Source organism: Hirundo rustica, unplaced genomic scaffold, assembly GCF_015227805.2.
Source record: "Hirundo rustica isolate bHirRus1 unplaced genomic scaffold, bHirRus1.pri.v3 scaffold_457_arrow_ctg1, whole genome shotgun sequence".
Taxonomy (NCBI): domain Eukaryota; kingdom Metazoa; phylum Chordata; class Aves; order Passeriformes; family Hirundinidae; genus Hirundo; species Hirundo rustica.
Genome location: NW_026690502.1, coordinates 1 through 21,146, shown reverse-complemented (window position 1 = coordinate 21,146; position 21,146 = coordinate 1). Strand labels below are relative to the sequence as shown.

Genomic DNA, 21,146 nt, shown 5'->3' with positions numbered 1-21,146 from the left:
AGGGCTAGAGCAGGGAGGCCAGCCAGGAGCAGAGAAAAGCAGAAATGGGGGGCAGGCAGTGAAACTGTCAGCGAGGCATCACTGGCAGTGACATAGGTTACATACTGGCATAAGCCCCATCAAAGTGGCCATAGCCTGAGAGAGCAGGTTGTGGAAATACTTTGGGGAGTTCGTGGACGCAGGCTGGGGAAGTGGCAGGGTGCAGGCAGGCAAGTGTTGGACAAGTGGGTGGAGTAGGTGCCCAAACCCTAAGGGTGGGGGGCCAGCCTACCTTGGGGGTGCCCCAAATAGAAACGGGGGTCATGGCTAGAAGCCTAGGGACAGGTGGCCCAGGCTACTTTGAGGATCCTGTGGGTGACAGAGCTGTACTGGCTGACGTGGGTGTGTGCAGTAGGTCATGGGGGTGCAGGCGGTGCCACTTAGGGAGATGGGACAGCATGGGAGGCTTCAAAGTAGGGAGGACACAGACACGTACACTGTGCAGGTGAGGATGGATTGTAGTTGTAGCTGGAATGCTATGGGGCAGGTGGCCCAGGGCACTAGGAGAATGGAGTGGGCCCCAGAGGTGCAATGGCTGAGGCAACACACGGCACAGTAACTCACCGGGTGCAGGGGGCAACATTTGGGAAGGTGTGAGAGCACAGGAGGCCTAGAAATAGGGCAGACAGACAAGGATGCACTGTGCAACCAGACACAGGCTGGGGCAGCAGCCAAAGCTCTAAGAGCGTGCTGATGGGCTGCTTGCAGGCTGCTTGGGGACAAAGGAGCAAGCAAGATTTCAGACACACCTTCCAAGTTGGAGTAGGACCACGTGTAACATTGGAATTGACAAGGGGCACTTTTGAAGTAGAGTTGCCCTCAGTTAGAAATAGACTCAAGACAGGCCACCTATGAATGGCTGTATGACACTCGGTAAGAAAGGCAACACATAGAAGTAAGGAAAATGAAGGGAGAAAGAAAGGACAAGGTCAAAAATAGCCCACACACAGTCCACTAGAGCAATTGCTGCAATCATGGGTCACCAAGGAGGCTGCTAGGGAACTAAGCCAAATGGGAAGGATGCAGAAGTGGTGAAAGGGTTGGCCCACCCTACATGCGTGTGCAGAGTGGCCCTGCTGTGGCACCCAAGACCCCCTGGAGGTGCTGAGCCTAAAAACACAGTAGTGAAGAAGCCAAGGGGACTGAGACAAAGCAGATCCTTTCTGCTGCCTCCTGGCAGAGACACAAAACAATGGAACAGCAAAAGCTTGGCAGCTCCGGAAGAGGACAGCAGGAGGAGGAGGCTAGGCACACGTGGGATGCTGTAATCACATAGTCTTTCCCCTGGTAGAACCACAACTGGCCAGTAAGGGAAGTCCAGATGAGGGGGGCAGCAGGAGGCTTAGCTTTTGGAAAGGCACCCCTAGGAACATCACAAGTCTACAGTTGTAAGAGAAAGGGAGGGGATCCAGTGCAAGGCCCTGGGGGTGTTGCCAAGCCAATAGATGCATTTTTGGGGGGGCCCAAATAGGCATACTAGAGGGAAATAGAATTGCAGTTGAAATAGACTCTGTCATGCTAAAGAGGGTCAGCTCATCACAGGAGCTGCAAGGTGCCATGGGGAAAGGGAGGAAATGGCATGGGTCCCCCAGGGCACCAGAAGCTATCCGTCACACACCCAGATAGGAACACGGGGGATGACACTATTGTAGTGACAAGGGGGATCCAAGAATAAATTCCCCACAGGAAGAGTGTACAAGTAGGTTGGGATGGAAGCCAAGAGAATGAAGGAATCCCTGGCACCTTGGTGCAATAGCCTCTGGAGGAATTTCCAGCACCAATCTCATTTGGATCCAGAGAGCCCAGAAAGCCAGGCATTTTGAAAAGGCACTGGGGGGACCAAATCCTGGCCACAGAAATGGAAGCAATAAGCTGAAATAGCGGATGGGCAGGCAAAGGAGAAAGGACTACTTGCTAAGGGAAGCCCTAGGAGTCTCTTGGAGGGGGCAAGAGGGAAAAACAAAGACAAATGCAAGGAGGATGGTAGCCGTGGGCACAGAAAGTGGAAGGGCCAGGAAGGAGCCACAAAAGGGAGCGAGGGACAAAGCCACCTGTGGGGAGAGGGAAAAGGAAAGGCCCTACAACCTTGGCTTACCCCTCCCAAACCGGGAAAGACTGGAACACGGCACTATTGGGGGGGAAGTAGGACGTTGGAGGTGAGATGGCCCAAAAATGACTTTGCAGCAGGGAATGACAAGGGGTCAGGAAGCTGTAGGAAAACTGAAAAGGAGAGAGCAAGGAACACCAGGGCTTTCATGAGCTCCACACATCAGGGGACCTGATAAAACGCTGACAGGAGCCCATCTTAAAAGTTGGAGCTCGGTCTGCATGTTGAACAAGTTGAAATTGTAGTAGACACAGCTGCAGAGAAATCAAGTAGAAAGCAACTCCCTATGGGAGTGGCACATGCAAAAGGAACGGCAGAGTGGCAGAGCGCGTAGGGCCAGAAGAGAAACCTTGCAAAGCTCCTCGCTAAAGAAAATGAGGAGGTGAAGTCACAGAAGGGTTTGACAGATGTCCTAGACAGGCCAAAATGAGAGTCCTGGTCGTGACCTTGGGAGGGACATATAGGTTCAAGAGGGGGTAGGAATTCCTCCTAAAGAGGATAAGGTAGGGGGACAGAGGAGAACGACCACACAGGATGGAAAGGAACTCAAACCACACAGGAGGGCTGAACAGGGGAAATTCAGAAACACAAAGGCCAGAAGGAACATCCCCTAGAAGAGGGAGGCAAGATCCTAGCTCCGCACAAAGCAGGAAAGGGATAGCCACCATCACAACACACCTACTGAAGCAGTGAGGAGGACAACCGTGGAGGTGGCCCTACAAGGTCCCCATGGTGGCAGGAAAGAAAATACTAAATTCAGGCTAGTACAAGACTATAAAACATAGGAGCATCATGGTGCAGGAGACAGTGGGACCATACCCGTACACCCTGTCTGTGAAAAGCCTAGCTAACATGCTTGCTGGGCTGGGGTACACCTATAAGATGCATTTTAAGGACAACACAGATGGGTCTGCCTTTGGCACGGAGGGCCCCTAAGAGCAGAGCAAACGGCAGAGGGACACCCCATTCTCAAGGCTTTACAGAGCCTCCAAATGAATGGACACAAGCTTGGGAGGAATGATTAGAAGGATTCACCCCTAAAAGGAGTGCACAAATCCTGCTTGAGGTGGAGAACCGTTTTAGATCAAGGCAGGAGCAGGAGGGGAGAGAAGCTGGCATCCATCTCCATTTCTTGGGAGAGAAAAAGGCCTTAAAGCATCTGAAAACCAGTTGCAATTAGGGGAAAAGAGGGACCTGTCTTGGAAACCTCACTGGGGAAGGGGAGAAGAAAAGAAGTCCTGAGCAAATGTCAGGCAAACTCCCCATCCCAGCTCCAAGAAGTCAAAGAGAGAAAACAGCTGGGCTTATTTCAATAGGCTAAAGGATGACTAGAAAAAGAGTCACCGTGTGAAATTCCTGTAGAAAAAGGAGCCTTCCCTGAACCCACAAGAGGCACGCTTCAGGGTGAAAAACAAGGGAAAGAGTGAAAAGGCAAACAATCCTCAGCCCAAGTGTTCAACCTGCCAAATCTCAGAAGCAGGGTTGACTTACGAATACAGAATGGGGAATGGCCTAGGGGGCATGAAGTCAAGAATGGGGAGGACACAGGCGGCCTGGTACTCAATGTGAAAGCTTTTAGAAGCAGTCCAAATGGGATGGACAACACGTCTCTGAGACGCTGGCCACAGCACTCCCAGACCAGGTACAAAGGGTGACACGAGAAGGAGAAAGGACTGCACACACACCTCATCACCTTAGGGCCACGGGAAGCCAAAAGGCTCAAGAATGCTTAAGGGATTCTGGGATCTTAAAACACTACGTGGTACTAGCAAATGGTACCGATCTTGAGTGACCAACATGCAAGAGCTTCAAGCCTGCACGATCCCTCTCGGGAGCCCATCCCAAAGGGATGGAAAGACTCCTTAGAATCCTAGACAAACAAGAAATGAGGGAAGAGCTACAAGGTACCCCTTTGCCATACAGGAGAGTTCTTCACACAGGGATCCTCCAAAGTAGGGGAAGGAAAAAGAAGACAGGGAGATAGTAGAGGGGAAGACATGACATGTATTTGGATCTATTTAGATTTTAAAACAAGACCAAGGTACAACACCCACAGATTCACGGTATGCCTTGGGCATAGGACACACCTTTGGAAAAATGGGGGAGAAAAGGGGGGACCTAAATGCAAAAGGAAAAGCTTTCACACACAAGGAAGGAATCGAGATGCTAGTAAAATCCCTCGTGACACCCCAAGAAATGGCACTAGTGCCTATGGGGGGGCATCCAAAAGGAGACAGCTTGTAAAGAATGGGGAACAGAGGAGCAGATCGTGCTGCCCGATCGGCAGCCCAGACCTGAGGGAAGACAAGAAACATGTCTCACAAAAAGAACACAGCCAAAAGCAAAAGAAGCAAGAGAGCAGGAGAAGGAGCAGACAGAAAGGACAGCAAGGAAAGCAAAGGGAATGGGGGGAACCCCAGTGGCAAGGGAAAGGTTGCAACAAGGACTTACCTGGGAAGAACAGCAAGAGAAATAGACCACTTCAAGCACTGGGCCACCTGAGGGTTACGGGATCATTTGCTGAGACAATAGCTAGGCATGGCACGACACAGTGGGAACACTTCATTCCAATAACAGGGTACAAACAACAGTGAATGCGGTGGTTGTAGAGGAAATAAATGGCACTCTGAGCACTTACCGTGAAGGGAAGGTCCATGTGGAAAAAGAATAATTTTATTAACACCTCCTAAAGGAATGGGAAAAAAAGCTTGGGACACAAAACAGAAGGAAACTCTCAAAGCACACTTGGCTCCTCTTGCATCCTCTGTTCACTCTCCTAGAAAACAGAACAGAAAGACAAAAGTTAGGTGGTTCTTTTCAGTCCATTTCACTCTTGGACAGTAGTCTCAGATCCATTCTGGAGAATGAGACTTTCTCTTAGACTCACACATCTTACAGATCACTTAGAACTGTTCTTGGGTGGATTTATTGAAAGGTCACAGAAACAGCCACCCAGGGAAACTGCCTTGGGTCACCCTCTCCTGAGCAGTTTCCCAAGCAGCTTGCCAATCAGGAGTCATAGACCAGCATACAAGAGAAGCTCACCTTTTAAACAGGAAGAGCTGCAAAATAAAGGGTTGTTCCTCTCAAGGAACAGAGATTTATTTTTTTCACTTCCTCACGGGCACAGAGGGTTTCTCCTCCTGATCTCTCTTCAAGCATCTCATAATAGAAATAGGATGTAGTCAACCACCAATAGCCTCCCTCAAAGGCACCCAGAAATGTAAACCAAACCTATCCCCAAATGCACATCCTGCCCGTGACTTAAAGGAAATAGGGCATTTGGAGATGCTGAGAGAAGAATGGAACAACCCACTCTTTAACAAATCCTCTGTCTTTAGGAATACTCTCCTGACTCCGTGGTGTTCCTTCTGCAAGTTGACCTTTTCCTTTTCTCTCTCAGAGAAAGACAAAGGTGGAAAACCTTGATAAGACCAACAGCATGGAAAAGCTGCCTAAAGGTTTTTTCCTCTCCCACAGTCACTCGTGGCATGAGAGGTTCAAAGCAACACTCAAGAAAAAAAAGTCATGCAGAAATAGCACACATCACACCAACCAAGCAGTCAAAACTCAGTAATACAAGATGATCAAGGCCTCTTCAGCCCACCCCTCCATGGCCACCACGGCAGCTCAGCCTAAATAGTACCCAGAGCTGTTAACAGGGGCCAAGCAAAAAAGTCTAAAGTTCTTTGGAGCAGGGTGAGAAAACAGGTGCCATAAAAAAGCAGCCACCTCTCCTTACCCCCCCACCCAAGAGCAGATAGAATCCACACCAGCTTCAGGCCAGCATCCCCCCTAAAAGGGGAGGCAGAGACCAGGAGGCCCAACTCAATGTCACCCGTGTCTCTCTGGCCAAAGGGGGGGAAAAAAAACACCACCTACAAGAAAGGAAAAAGTGTTAGAGGGAGACATTAAATTTCAACCATTGGGGTTTTTTAGGAAACTGAACAGAATAAGTCACTGAAACAGCTGAAAGACATAGGGAAGCTTGCTACACACTCAACACAAGCCACAACTAAGACAAGATAGCCCAGATTCACTAACTCCTTGCTTGTCAGCTTTATATTGATGGAGCTATGCTTGTAAGGAAAAACAAAACACGACCAAGAGCGCACAACTTAGATGCAGACTTCCTGCTCAAAGAATCCATTCAATTCACAAAACTCTTAAGCGCTAACATGAGTGAAAAATGCATTGAACAGATAGAAAGGTCAGGATCAGGAAGATTCATCTTCCTCATTTTGGGGACACCTCCTCAACATAGACCCAGCACTCATTGTAGGAAACAAACCACACATGCTTCAGAGCCTTTTCGGCAAGGAGCGTACAAAGGGAGGAATGGGAGGTGACAGGGAGCAAGATAAATTCAGATCTGGGTATTCAACAGGTCTCTAAATATAAGGCTTTGAAAGGACCTGGGAATGTCACAGTGCATAGGAGGAAATGAGGCTGTATACTGCAAACTATCATAAGCATACGCTCAGTAACTTTGCGGAAGGAAAAACTAAAGGAGACTAACCCCTAACAACAGTCTTGGAAAAGCAGTTAGGGATGGAGGCTTCAGAGCCCAAAAACGAAACCAAAAAGCAATGAGAAAAACCCCACACCAAGAGGGAGACCAAGAGCATAGAGGCCTTTTCAAAGCAAAAGAATGCATTTCACAGAAATGCCTCTGGCACAAAGGTACTACCACCTACTTGTTAGACTGGATCACTTCACCCATGGGCTAGAAAGTTTCCCTACTATAAACGTACACCACAAGTAGTAACAATAAGATGGCAATACATCACTCCCCAGTAAAGGTTCATAAAAAAGACAGATTCGGATTCGTGGCCCCCGTGGCACCGGACAAATACAGCATCTTAACAGAAAAGCTTTAGGGATCCCCTGGCAGTGACGTACACCGTGACACACCCAAAGTTCAGGGGGACAGCAGAGGATGACTAAAAAGACTCAAATGGATTAAAGAAAGGAAAGAAAGACAAATAGAGGAACAAATGGCCTTCAGGGTCTGCCCCCCAACCCTATGGACAATCAAAGTCTGACACAGGTCTAACATAGGAAAGGATAGAAGGACTCCCCTTCCTGCAAACCCCATACAGCACTGGGAATGCAGTACAAGCACAGGCAGAGACACAACAACACGCATAGACAATGCACAAAACAGGAGCACATCCTAACAGGCTCTCTGACTCAAACACCACCCTCAGATAGGCATACACACGTCAGCAAAACAGGAGACTGGCTTGCAATTCAGTCTTCACAGCTTATCCCAGGAACACCTACATTCAAAAATCCCTCCAAGGTCCTGTGAACAACTCGCACCACAGTGGGGACTCCAGGAAAAGGGCTGCACACACAGGACCAGAGACAGAGGGCCACGAACACCCCCAAGTCACCTGTCAGGCTCACACGCTGCAACACCCACACACACGTCCTCCAACCAAATGACCACTTGGGATACACACACACCCTTCAAGGAACTTTCAAAAAGCAACCAAACACTTTAAAGACAGGGTAAAAAGCACAATGGGAGTACCACTTTGCTACTGGGAGGTAAAATACAGAGTCGTATAAAGTTACAACCATGTTCAGGAGTTGGACTAGAAGGAAAAGGTGCAGTGGATAAAAAGAAATGTCACTGGCACATTTTTGGATAGGGGTTCCTTCTGGTGTATAGATATGGAAGGAATACAAGGGACTTTTCAAGTACCATGACCCAAGACAAGAAAACAGTGGCAGCCGTTTTCAGATTGGATGGGCTACTACACAAGATGGACTGAAGATATCTCCGTGGTGGCCACACTTTCACATGACCTCTTCAGCCAAGACAGGGCTCATGTCGTGGTACGGACAGCAGAGGGCAGCAAAGCTTTAAAAAGGGAAAGGACAAATCCGGGAAAGCCCCATGCTTAGTTTTCTAGACACAGAAATTTTAACTCTGTGCAGATGTTAATTAGGGTCATTGCAAAGGATTTTTACCAAAAGACCATTGGGGGAAAGAAAAAAAAGCCTGGTGCTTGTTTTTACAAAGCCTTACACCCGCAGGCCAGGGCTTGGCCCCAGGCTCTGCAAAACTCAGTGCCTGATGATCTGCACTCCCTTCTTACAAAATTAATCCTGCTCCATGGAGCAGGAGCATTTCAATTTGAAAATGGGCACAGAGGCCTGAAACCACACTCCTGCTCAAACGGGCCCTGAAGAGGAAGGGGGGCAGGCAGGGAGAAACCCAGGACTGCATTCAGCAACTACAACTCCACACCTGGGCTGGAAAAGAGGCAACACATATGCCAGGGCCTGAGGGAGAAACCCTGGGCATGCATGGCCCTTCAAAGGTGCTAGAAGGGAAACAATAGACAGCATCCTGTATCATAAACGGAAGGCAACAAAAAAAAGCACAACTGGGAAGGGGACCCTCCACCTCATCAGCTCTGAGGCCACAAGGAGAGGCACTCCTCACAGCCTGTCTAGGACACCAGAATGAGACAGGGAATGTTTTCTTTTACTGACTCAAAAGATGCACGTAGGGTCATGCAGGCATTCGGGAAACAAGGGGAACGAGGAGCTTCATGAACCTGCAGGGGAAACAAGGCACTTCAGCAAAACTTCAACTCTCACCTACAGATTCACAGCGTGAATCCCCAGTAGGTCATACAAATACAGCATGGTGCCATCAAACCTTTTCAGGATTCAGTGGCAAGAAAATGGAAAAAAACCCAAAAATGTTAAAAAACCTGCAACAAACAAAACAGGCAAACCTCCAGCAGCCACCCAGGCTGGCCCCAATTCAAACAGAAACACCTCCCAAAGGATGCACAACGATGAAAGACATACTGCCGTCCAACAAGCCAAACAAAGAAAACCCTAGCGTGTCATAGACAACAATCCAAGGACAAATAGGACAAAACCTGAACAAATGAAACACATCCTACCTCAAACACCACATGCTCACCAGAATAAAAAAAATAAAACAATAAAAATTCTCCTACACCTCAAGCGACAGCCCGTTGCACCTTGCTAAACCTTAGAAAACACTTTTTGAAACGGAACACACCACCAAAAAAATAAAATAAATAAATAAAAATATATATATATAATAATAAAAAAATCACCAGCAAAACTCAATTCAGTAACAACCTGATCAACATGCAAACTAAGAAACACAAAATGAAGTGAATAAATAAATAAATAAACTTTATCCATTCTCACACACCGCTTGCAAACAGAATAAAGCAACACCATTATTAAAAAACCACAAGAGAAAACTTCAAATTTAAAAAACATCAAACTCCAGCAGCCAACTGGGCTAGCCTCCCCCATGGAACCCTAAAAAAGACCTCCTAAAGGATCCACAACAGTAAAATACAGACTGCAATCCAACAAAACAAAGAAATAAACCCATCTCTTAACATAAACAAGAATACTATTCTAAAGATTAGAAAACACAGCCAAATGAATGACAGGACACAACCTCAAACCCAATAAAAGAAACAAAACAGACTCACCACAATAAAAGGGATCACAGAATAAAGAACAACTTCTCCTAGACATCAACAGAGACCATAGCACAGCAGTAAACCTTAGAAAATACGGCCCTTAAAAACAGAATACATCACCAAAAAAAAATTCAACACCAAAAAAACCACAAAACCAATCTGATTCACATGGAACGCAAGAAACATTGTATGAAATAAATAAATAAAGCCCATCTCACACAACATTTAAAACCACCTAAAAACCACTCAAGGGAAAAATTTAAACCTTTAGAAAAAAGGCACCTAACACAACACGCAAGCCTCCACCAGCCAGCAACGCTGGCCCCACTAGAAACAAACAGCTAGCCACCAAATTCTCCACAAGGATAAAATAGACACTGCAATCCAATAAGCCAAAGAAAGAAACCCCTACCACATGATAAACATCATGCTACCTCAAACCCAGTAACACAAATGCTACACACTCACCACAAGAAAAACAATCCATAAACACCTCTCCTACACCTCAAGCGACAGCCCACTGCAGCACAGTAAACCTTAAAAAACACATCCTCTAAAAACAGAACACACCACCAAAAAACCAGAAAGATACACCAGCAAAACTCAACTCAAAACCAACCGGATCAACAGGAAACCTAAGAAATGCAACATGAAATAAACAAATAAATAAATAAGCCATATCCCTTATCACACACCATCCACAAACAAAACAACACAAACATTTCAAAACCGCCCTAACACCCCTCAACAGAAAAAAAAAAATAGTAAAAAACCACTGCATCTAACAAAACACCCTAGCTTCCACCAGACAGCCACACTGGCCCTATCCCATCTCAATGCTCACATACAAGAAACAAAAACAAAATCACAACAACACTTGCCAGATGCCTATTCAAAATAAGACTGAAATCCACTCCACCTCCAATACAAACACACCCACCCATCGAGTTATCCTCACTTTAGGAAAAAAAAAAAAAATGGACACAAGAAACAACATCAAAACACAAGATACACCACCAAACAAGATCCTAGGGAACAGAAACCCTTCCCATGCTGGACAAGCTGGGCTTTCCTTCCATTTCAGCCCTGCAACGAAAGGAAGCAGCAACAACGGGCATGAGCCCTACCTGAAACCCACCCGATGGCAAAGGTAGGTACTCTCCTCTTCTAGTTAGTCCCTGACAGCAACAAAAAAATAAAAATGGGGCTCAAACCAAAGCTCTCAAAGGATGAAAAAAGACAGCCTGACATCTTTTTATACAGACAATAACACAAGAGGTCTTCCTTCTCTCCAGTGAAGCCACTTGGATCCTCAAAACCTCATTTTTCTTTCCAGGGGCATTGGGGAGGGAGGAATGAGACAGAAATGGAAAGGCAAACATTCCCAAAAAGCCACCCTTGCTGCTGCTACCTGGCACAAAGGTTTGCTACTTAGCACCTCCTTTAAGCCATGCTATGCATGCAAGTGCATCCAGGGGCCCCTCCAAGAACGTGGGATATCATCTCACAGCTATTCTGTGACACGTGCCATGGAGACCCAAAAAGCCCCTCTCCTCCGGCAGCTCCACACCAAAGGGAGCGGCCCTGGCACCAGCCACCCCCTCATCACCCACCTCTGCTCTTGACCAGGGCTCTGACACCTCATCGTGCTGAGGCCTCACACCAGGCAGCTGGGAGGACAGGGGCACGGCGGACCTGCTGCTCATGCCAGGGACAGCTCCTTGCCTACACCTGACACACTGGGCCACCAGCCTTCCCTCGCTAGCCAGACGGACCCCGCTTCCCCTGCACGTGCCCGAGGCTGAAATGGAAATGCCACCACCAAAAGGACACGGGCCTCAGGTTCACAACTCCCAAACACAACTCCTAAAATTCCCCAAACACTTCCCTTCATTTGCAATTCTGCCTTTGCCATCATGAAGACCTTGTCTTTCTCTGCAAGTATTTCAAACGGCCCTTGACCGTTCACGACCTGGGCTGGTGTGCCTAGGGCTTAGCGGACAAGCCCGGGCTAAATCCAAACCCTCCGCCAGTCTAGGGAAATACACAGGTGCTTTACAAATACTCCCCTTCCTTCAACACAACGTGTTCATGGATGGCTGGGAGCTGTGGCATGTGGGACTATGGAGGTGTCTAGATCGTGGGAAATGGGGACAGCGCAAGCTCTGCTGCAGCTGCAAGGCACCTGTTGTGGGACGCTCACAGTGGGTCTCACAATGCCAAAGCCTTTTCCTACCTGGGGTGAGGGAGGTTTTGTCTTCTGACGCTCTTCTACACATCACAAGTGATGCTGGGCCTTGGTGCTTTTGGAGGGGGGAGACACCAGGCACTCTCGTGCAAAGTACACAGCCTTTCCTTAAAACACACCATCGCCGAGGCTTAGAGTGGCACCACCGAGTCAGACTTCAGCAACAGCAACGGCTTCTGGCTAGCGGTCACGGCTCACCGGGCACACGTCACCTTCAACGCTGACATCCAGCTTCACCTCCTGAAAGGAAACACAAACAACAAGGCTGTCATAGACAAATCATGCACACTACCCCCTTGCAAATACATACACCCTCCCATCTCTAATAGTTCTCTCAGTTCTTCCTCCCTCACCAGTGCAGCCTTGGCCTTAAACATCGAACACCACAAACCACAAAAAAAACCAAACCAAACCAAACCAAACAAACAAACAACAAAAAAAACCCCCACCAACCTCGGAGCAAATTGAACTCTCTCTTAGCAACACAAAGCTTCCAGAGCTTAGCCCTTCTCTAAAAAAGTAAAAAAAGACAGAGGAAACATAAAAACAAATAGCATCAAGTCAGGAGCAAAAGTAAAAAAAACAGATTAAAACAGCGTTAAAAAATGAGTGGTTCTAGTCTTACTTAAGCCATGAAAAGAAACTCTACATTTAGATCATGCCTTTAAATCATAAGAAAAAGAGGCATTTTAAAAAAGAATGGCTTTCAAAAGTGTGTAGATTGAAGCAAAACGGTTGGTCATAAACCAAGTCATAGCCTATAAAATGCTGAAACAGAGAAAAAGGGGAGAAGACCCCTGCGCCAGTAAAAAAGGAAAAAGACATCTCTGGACCTTATAGTAAAAAATCCTTTCCTTTAAAGTGATGCATCTTTAAAAAGGAACACCCCGAGATGCAACAGTCTAAAACCCATTACCCATAAGCAGCTTAAAAAACTGCTCCTAACAAAGTCACAAAAGCAAGTTTCTCCAAGCAGTTCTTTTGACAACACTTGAAAACCCACAAAAAAACTCTGCTAAGTGAGCCGTAAAATCCACAACTCTAAAAAATACTCTTCCCCTAACAAATGAAGAAAAGACTAGGGTCAAATAATAAAACGGACTAAAAAGGACAAGTTTTGTCTCTTGATGTTAGTTTGGAAAAGAGTAAACTCTTTAGAAAAAAAAGAAAAGATGGGTATGAAAGTTTCATTCTGTTTTAGGGTTTTTTTCCAGCTTTTTTTTCTATTCTTTTAGGGTAAATTAATAAACTACTTGTTCATTTTAAACTGAAGCCTACTTGGTTTCTTAGCCTAATCTCTCTCCCACAAAAAAAGGAAAGACCAAAACCAAAACTGAATACACGTAAAACCACTACATGAATTGCTCTTTCTGCCTAGTTTTAAATTAAAACTACGACACCAACACAAAGGCCTTGCCACCGAAGGACCCTTGCCAATATGCAATCGACGTACATGCCCGGAGCAACAACCCGCTCTCATAAAAACCCTATTCAAATATTCAATGGATCTTCACAGCCATCTCACGCCTCAAAAACCACAATCGTCCCCCTTTTCAAACGATTCCACGCTGCAATCGACACAACCAGGGACAGGGGTTTGTTCCCCACCATTTACGATCAGCATCTTCACATGCCCCGTCAAACAAGGTTCAAATCGTTCCTGCTTCTCAAGTAAACCTTCCAAAAAAATAAAACTCAATTCAAAAACCAAAAGCAGGCAAAGAGATATTGGCAACGCTCAACCCGGCACCGCCAAGAGGAACGCCCTCATTTGCAACACAAAACAGACTAAAGACTGCCTTCCAACCCACCGGGGACCACTCCAGCACCGCCCCGACCACCAGCACCCGATAAGCACTCCAGGACAAAGGGACACGACACAGCCTTTCATCTCTGACCACAAACTCTTTCCTCAAGTCCACAGAAATCAAAAGAGGCTCCCGTCAAAAGCCCCAGGGAGTGAAAAAGGAGCCTGACAAGACACAAAAAACCCCCACTCCTCCGTCCGTCACACCAAGCACAAGAAAATCAAGCCTTGGCAAGAAAATACCACAAAAGCCAAGCGCAAGGCTTGCTTTCCTGCAGCCCGCCCTGGGAAAAACCTGCCTACCCCTACATCTGAAAGACAACAGGGTGCAACAGCCAACACACAAGGGAATAGGGTCTAAAGAAATCTCATAGCTAAAAAAAATAATAATAAAAATATATATATATACACACACACACAAATAAATTCAACACCAAAACTCAATTCAAAACCGAAAACATCGACCTGGAACCTGACAAACGCAAAATTAAAAGAGAAATAAACCAGATCCCTTAAGTACATGCCATCGACAAAACAAAACGACACGATTCTTCAAAACCACCTGAAAACCGCTCGACACAAAAAAAAAAAAGGAAAAATTAAAAAAAAAAAAAAAAAGGCAGCGAACTAACACCCCAGCCTCCACCACAGAGCCAGGCTGCTAGGCTGCTCCCCGTGAAATCCTAAAGCTCCCCAAAAGATTCCACAATGAGAAAATACACACTGCAATCCAACAAACCGAACAAAGAAACCCCTAGCCTACAAGAAACGAGGATACAATTCGAAAGATCACAAAATCCAAACAAATCAACGACATCACGCCACCTCAAATCCACCAAAAACAAAGGCCACGTGCTCACCACCATCAAAGCCGCTACCAAATAAAGAAAAACCTCTCCACATACCTCAAGCGCCAGGCACTTACACAGCGGCAAACCTGACAAAACAACCTTGCCGAAACGGCGGCTTTTTCGAAAAATTCCGATTGCCGCTCCTCCACCAGACAGGAGGGACGGGGAGCCCTCGGCCACGACTCGTTCCACCCTGCCCTTTCAGTCCCGGGGACACCACGCCACCGAACACACGGGCACTGCCCGGCCGGCCCCGGCTCCCCTGCCCCCCGCAAAGGGACCGCGACTCCCGGGGGCAGAGCCGCCCTCCCCCCCACACACACAGCGCCGGGGAACCGACGAGCCGTGAGCACCATGCGTACATACTGAGCATTCAGCGCCGGCTAGCCGCGCTTCCTACGCACCGCAGCAATGGGAAAACCATGCCCCCCCATACACACACCCTTCCCAGCGCCGGGAAACCCACCCGAAACGAGCCATGGGCACCACGTACCCACGGCGCCGGCCTACCCCGCTTCCTTCTCGCCAACACGGCACCGCCAACACGAGCCGCGCACCGCCGCGCCGCCAGCCCCCAAAGGCATCCTCACTGCCGGCGCCAGACCCGCCCCCCGCCTCCCCCCCTCCTCTTCCCGGCGTGAGAAAACCTGCCCCTGCGCCATGTGCCCGGGGCAACCCGTAGCTCCTTCCACATATTCACCGCCGCGGCACCGCGCTTTATTGCTAGAATGGCAACTGGAAAACCACCCCCCCGCCCCTTCCCAGCACGCGAAAAGCCGCCCGACGCCATGCGCTACGGCCAACCCGTACCTTCACCTCTACCACGGCACCAGCAACACCGGGACACCACAAACACCCTACGCTCTCCATGGCCGAGCCCGCCTCCCACGGGGCTCGGCTCCCGCCGGGGAAGCCACTCCTTACCCAACACCCCCGCCGCCACACACACACTCAGGGAGCCCCGCCGCTGCCCGGCCTCTGTCCCCGGAACGCACGCGGCTGCCGGGACACGCACGGACCTCTGTACCCTCGCAGCGCCGCACCTCCGGAAAGCCTTAACGAAAACACGCCCTCCCCACGGACCCACAGTCACTCACACGATGCTGCTGCCTCACACAGAGCTTTGGCCCTACGGGCCGCACCGGCTGCCCGCTCCAGCCCGGCCGCGGAGCCTCTTCGGGTGCTGCGACCATCCGGCAGCCGGTCACCTAGAAAAAGGCGCCCTGTGCTCCGGAGGGAAACCAACACCCTCAGTGACCGCTCTTTTAGGAGAGTTGCAGGGGCAGCTGAGCCACGAGGCTCTCCGTGCGCCTGCAGGCACGGCCGCTCCATCGGCTCGGCGCTGCTGCTTCTCCACGGCGAGGTCTCTGCAGGCGGCGCACACCGCTGCGCGCTCTGGAACCCACACCCGACTGACCTCCCACACTCCCCTTTCACAGCGAACGAGGTGGGGGGCTTTGACACTCGGACCAATGGGGTGAATGAATTTCAAAACGACCAATCAGGGCAACGATCCAAAATGGACCAATGGGGAAACGGGAAAAGGACCAACTACACAAAGAACCCACGGTTATAATACACATAGCGTGTCATAATAGAGATTGTATTTATTTATATTGCTGATATTATTTTTCGTATTTTACATTGCTAATTTTATTAATTATACTTTCCTATTTTTGTATTCATTTTTAAAATTTTCTGTTTGTTTATATGGTAGACGATATTTTAAACTATACGCATTCATTAACCTGACACATCAGAACCACAATCAAGTAGAATTAAATGAGCCTGCTTTTCTAAGGGGTAAAGATTTCATTCTCATTAAAATAATAGTGGCAGATTTTCTCTTTCTGTGCTTTATTTCAGGGTGGGGTGGAGGGTTGTTTGTGTGGGGGTTTTTTAGGTTTGGGGGTTTTTTTAAATTTTGGTTGTTTGCTTTGTTTTGGATTTCTTTCTCACTAAACAATGAGGTTTGGAGAGTTACAGAATAAAAATTCTACTTTCTTTTATTGCTGCCTCTGAAATGCACCCCGACATCAAGTGTCTGCTGCTAACACTGTTCATGGGTAGAATGAGACCTGTTAGGGGATAAAAAAGAAAAAAACGGCACCGTGGCGCTTACAGCTTTCTCCCTTCGGGTTCCTCAATGGAGCAGAAAGTACAGAGGCTTTGCTCTCTCTCGATTATATCCAGGCCTTCGGTGGGTGGCCACGGATGTCATTTTCCAACTTCTTTGTTGCCAGCAGACAATCTGCCACATACTCGAGGTAAGAAAGGGTAAGGAAAAAGAAAAAGAAAACATGAATAATAATAATAATAAAGAAATAAAATAAAACATTTTAAAATAAAATATAAGTAATTAAAAAGAAGAAAATAAAATATATATATATGAAATAGAAATTAAAAAACAAAATAAAAATAAAATAAAAAGGAAAATAAAAATTAAATAATATTTTAAAAATTAAAAGGAATTAAAAAGAAAAATAATAACAAAAGTAAAAATCATAAATAAATAAAATAAAATTATAAAGCTTGAAGAAATAAAAGAGAAAACATTTTAAAAATACAAAGAAAAAAATTACATGAATAAATAAAACTCAATAAAATAAGAGAATTTAAGAAATTGCTAAAGTCAAAAAGTAAAATAAATAATAATATATATAAAAAAATGCAGCTCGGAGGAAAACACCCAAAAACACCACCCCAGAACCATCAAATGTTCGGCAAATCCCCCAAACCTCCCCTGGAAACCTCCCGCCGCCTGAAACCCCAAATTTCCATTCTCAGTCCCCCAAATCCCACCTTGGCAATCCCCCAAACCCCCCTCATATGCCCCAAAATCTCCACTGAAGCCCCAAATTCCCCTCTTCAAGCTCTGAAATTCCCCCCCCAACTCCCCCTCGATTCCCCAAAATCCCCTCGGGAACCCCCAAGTGCTCCCCGGGACCCTCCCAATTCCCTCCTGAACCCCCACATTTCCACCCCCAAAGCCTCACATTTTTCCTCTTAACCCCCAAATCCGCCCCCGAGCCCCCAGATTTCCCCCGCAAATTCACCTCTGGGTCTCTTCCTCCTCCTGTAATAGACTATGAACACGAAGAAAAGTTCCAACAGGAATTTATTACATTGCAGCAGGCAAAGCAAAGGCAAATACAGCGCTGGACGACAGGGGGAGTCTCGCTCCGCCAACTGCCGTGAATTGGCAGGTTTTTCAGTCTTGCTTTTATCTTGCTTCTTTCCTCCGATGATGTATGTGCGACGTGTTGCTGGGAGGGTCTCTTTCTGTCTCTCGGTGGTCGCAAAGATGAAGGCTGTAGTTGTCCTCTTCCTTATATGGTAACTAAGCAGGAATTCCTGAAACTTAAAGCTGATTAAGCAAGTAGAGAGAGAAAAAAGGAATGGGCAAGGGTATGTTTGCCTATAAGCTTAGATAGTAACATAGTAACTTCCTGTTATCTTGAGTTATTTGATCTCCAGTGAACAAAAAATAGTTAATGTTTATCACACCCAGTCTCCATAACTTATTAGACAAAGGCATTTCAAATCTGGTTTAAACCCTTTAAAGCTAAGTCTTGTGCACTTCACTTAGGCCCCAACAATAGCTAGCACATTCTGGAGATGTTTAAATAAAAAAAAAAAAAAGAAGAGCAGTTTCTACAAATGTCTTCTAATAACATTAAGCTTAAAACCTGTTTGAAAACCCTGAGAAGAGTCAGGATTTATTTACAACAGCCATATTGGTACTCACACAAGTACCTTTCCTGCAGAGCTGTATGTGGTGCACACCAAGATGCTGAGCTGTGATTTAAGCTTCTCAGAAAGCCACACAACACACCCCATGGCCCAGGCAGCCCCGAAGCTGCTCTCAAAGCTAATCTCTGACATGAAGCAAAAAAGAGGCAGGGCCTTAAAATGGTACCATGGCAGCCAGCAGGACCCTTCACCTTCAGAGGCTCCACAGCTGAGCCCTGCTGGGACAAGCTTTTTGTGGATACACTCCAAAAACATCTTGGGTGCTTGTGATATATGTCCTAAAGTTAATTCGTGTTGATAGATAAAAATGTAATATCATCTCAATAAATGTAAGTTTTGTTTTAATCCAACAAACTATGAGTCAACTCAGAGGAAAGCAGCTCAGTAAAAGTGCAGGAATTTCTCTCGCTTGAAAGGACCAGGGAGGGGGAAGCACAAGACATAACATGATTAAGAATTACCAGGAGGGAGACACAAACATGCATTGGCTACCAGGAGAGAGACACAAACATGCTTTGGCTACAAATCATTAAAAAGGAATGTAACATCTGCTCTGAAGTTACTTCATGTTAATAGAATATAAATTGTAATACTGAATGTATGATTATAAGTCCTGTATAAACTAGCATGTTAGAAGTTAGGTTTTGTTTTAGCATTTTGTGGGTTAACTTGGGAAGAAGGGGATTCAATAGAATACAAAAATGTCCCTAGCCTGAAAAGGTTTGGGAGGGACACGGAAAGAGCTTGATTGGAATTACCAGAAAGGAGGACAGAAGACTGTCACTGCCAGGAATCGCTGAAAGGAAACAAAAGGCAACGGAACACAGAGATGATAGCCCGGAGAACCCGATGATGGTTTCAGATCCGTATCTAGATGGTCTCCGGCCAAAATTAGCATGTCTACACCACACCTGGAACCGACCATCGACAGCATTGTCCTCCTCCGCTGATCCATTCAGACTCTTAGAACTGAAACTTGCATACTTAATGAAGCTGCCTCGGATGGAGGACTTACGTCATCTCAGGCCTCTCTCCGCGATCCAGTGTATAAAAAGAGGCTGCTGCAAACCCCAGATGTGAACTTGGGGATAACAGACTGGCAGAGTGTGTTATCGTTGTTCACCCGGCGCCGACCCCGGGCTCGACGCTGTCCTTTTAATTGTGGCTGTCCGAGACTGTTATTTTCTCTCTTAATAAAATTCCAAATTTTGATTTATCAAATTTGGTTTTCTCATTTATAACAGTGCTCATGGTCCAAACAATGCAGCCTGGGGAAACAACCCAGTGGGAGGTCATTGCACATACTGTCCTGCAACTGCCTCCCTGTCCTGGATGAAAATAAAAATCAAAATCCCACCCAAACTGGATATAACTCCTCGATAATCTCAGAAGGGCAGCTGGGAGCTATAACCAGCCCTCCAAGCACTGTGCTATTTTGCTGCCTCTCTGGGAAGGCAGGATTTCTGCAACAGGCAACTGGAAAAGAGCTTGTAGTGATTTCTATCTTGCCAGATTCGTATCTACCTTTGCTTCTCCTCCACACCTTCTTCTCCCTTTAGACCCGTCCGGGCAACAGAGCCTCTCCTCCACGTGTGTTGACACGGCTACAAAACAAAACCTGTTTGCAGCATACCAGAGGCTGCTCTCCGCTTTCACCTTATCCAAAATTGCTGCATTTCCACATTCAACGTCCTCAGGTTAGATGGGCAGTTTGCCAACACAAATACTTCTAAGCACCCAGGAAGGGGAAGGCAAGCTATCCAAGACTGGGTCTCTGCTCACTCGTCCATAAAGAAGTTCATGATGACTCCTGGTTGGTGACACTAAAGGCACTGCCTGGGTGACAAATGCAGTGTCTGCAGAGTTGCCTCGCTGGGATAAGCACTGGTGCTTTCCACCAAGGTCCCTCCAGGTTACAAACTGACACAGGGGAACAGTGCTCTCCACACACGTGAACATGTGGTCTGAGGATTGAAGGAAACAGAAGAGGTAGAAAACTCCTGCTTCCCAAGCAGAAGGTCACCAATGAGCCTCCCCCGGGCTCCTCGCCTGTACTGGTGGGCACACTCATCAATTATGTGAGGAGAGAGATGAACAAGATCACAGCATCATTTCCAGATGAAACTTGTTATTCATGGGAGTCAAAATGAAAGCTGACCCTGAAAACTTGCTTAAGAATCTCATAATGCTGACTTTTAACACGCTGGATGTTAAAAAAAACCCCAAACATAATCAAACCTAAAGAACAATGTGATAGAAACACCTTGATCTGACACACAGAACGATGCTCTCTGAGCCAGTTATTGCTGTCCAGGAAGGAGGTCTTGGGATTAAAACAGGCAGCTCCGTGACAGTGTCCACTTGGTGGATCAGCAAGGAAAAAAGGAAAAAAAACCTCAAAAGTGAAAAAAAGCCAGCAGCAACAAACACAACCACCAAGGCACTGCATGTATCTGCTGTGCTGCTCCCTGTTGTCTGTGGTGCTGGCCCAGTAAGGGTATTTCCACCGTGGCAAGCTCACAGAGCCATGGCCAGGACCACAGGGGACATGGGATGGCTTCTCAACAACAGCCAACTAAATAGCTTGTGTCCCTCCAGCCTGGGAAAGAGATCATGGGAGGGACCAAGAAGATGAGAAGTCCGCTGAATTGCGACTCCCATAGGAACGTGAGCAGGAAGGGATTATTCTTCTGGTATCCTTCAGAAAGGAAGATCATGAGGTATTCACTGGAACCGGCTCAAATAAGGCAGAAGGAGGTGCTTCTGATGGTGGCCATGGCTAAAACGTAGTTCAAGGAGCCCTCAGAAGAAGGTAAGTGACCAAGGATTAGAAGCATGATGATGC

The 21,146-nt window shown here is 47.0% G+C and overlaps 1 long non-coding RNA gene across 2 annotated transcripts; it reads right to left on the bottom strand.

Annotated features, from left to right (window-relative positions):
• Positions 1-4,684: 4,684 nt before the first annotated feature.
• On the bottom strand, positions 4,685-18,094 carry LOC120748041 (uncharacterized). 2 transcript variants are annotated; one of them, XR_005699282.2, is made up of 5 exons: positions 17,605-18,094; positions 16,659-16,809; positions 11,879-12,130; positions 10,770-10,820; positions 4,685-4,922 (listed from the first exon to the last, which is right to left on the bottom strand). It is a non-coding gene; the product is annotated as an uncharacterized LOC120748041 (long non-coding RNA). The 2 variants fall into 2 exon arrangements; XR_005699283.2 differs by having other exon boundaries at positions 16,671-16,809.
• Between the last annotated feature and the right edge of the window lie 3,052 nt (positions 18,095-21,146).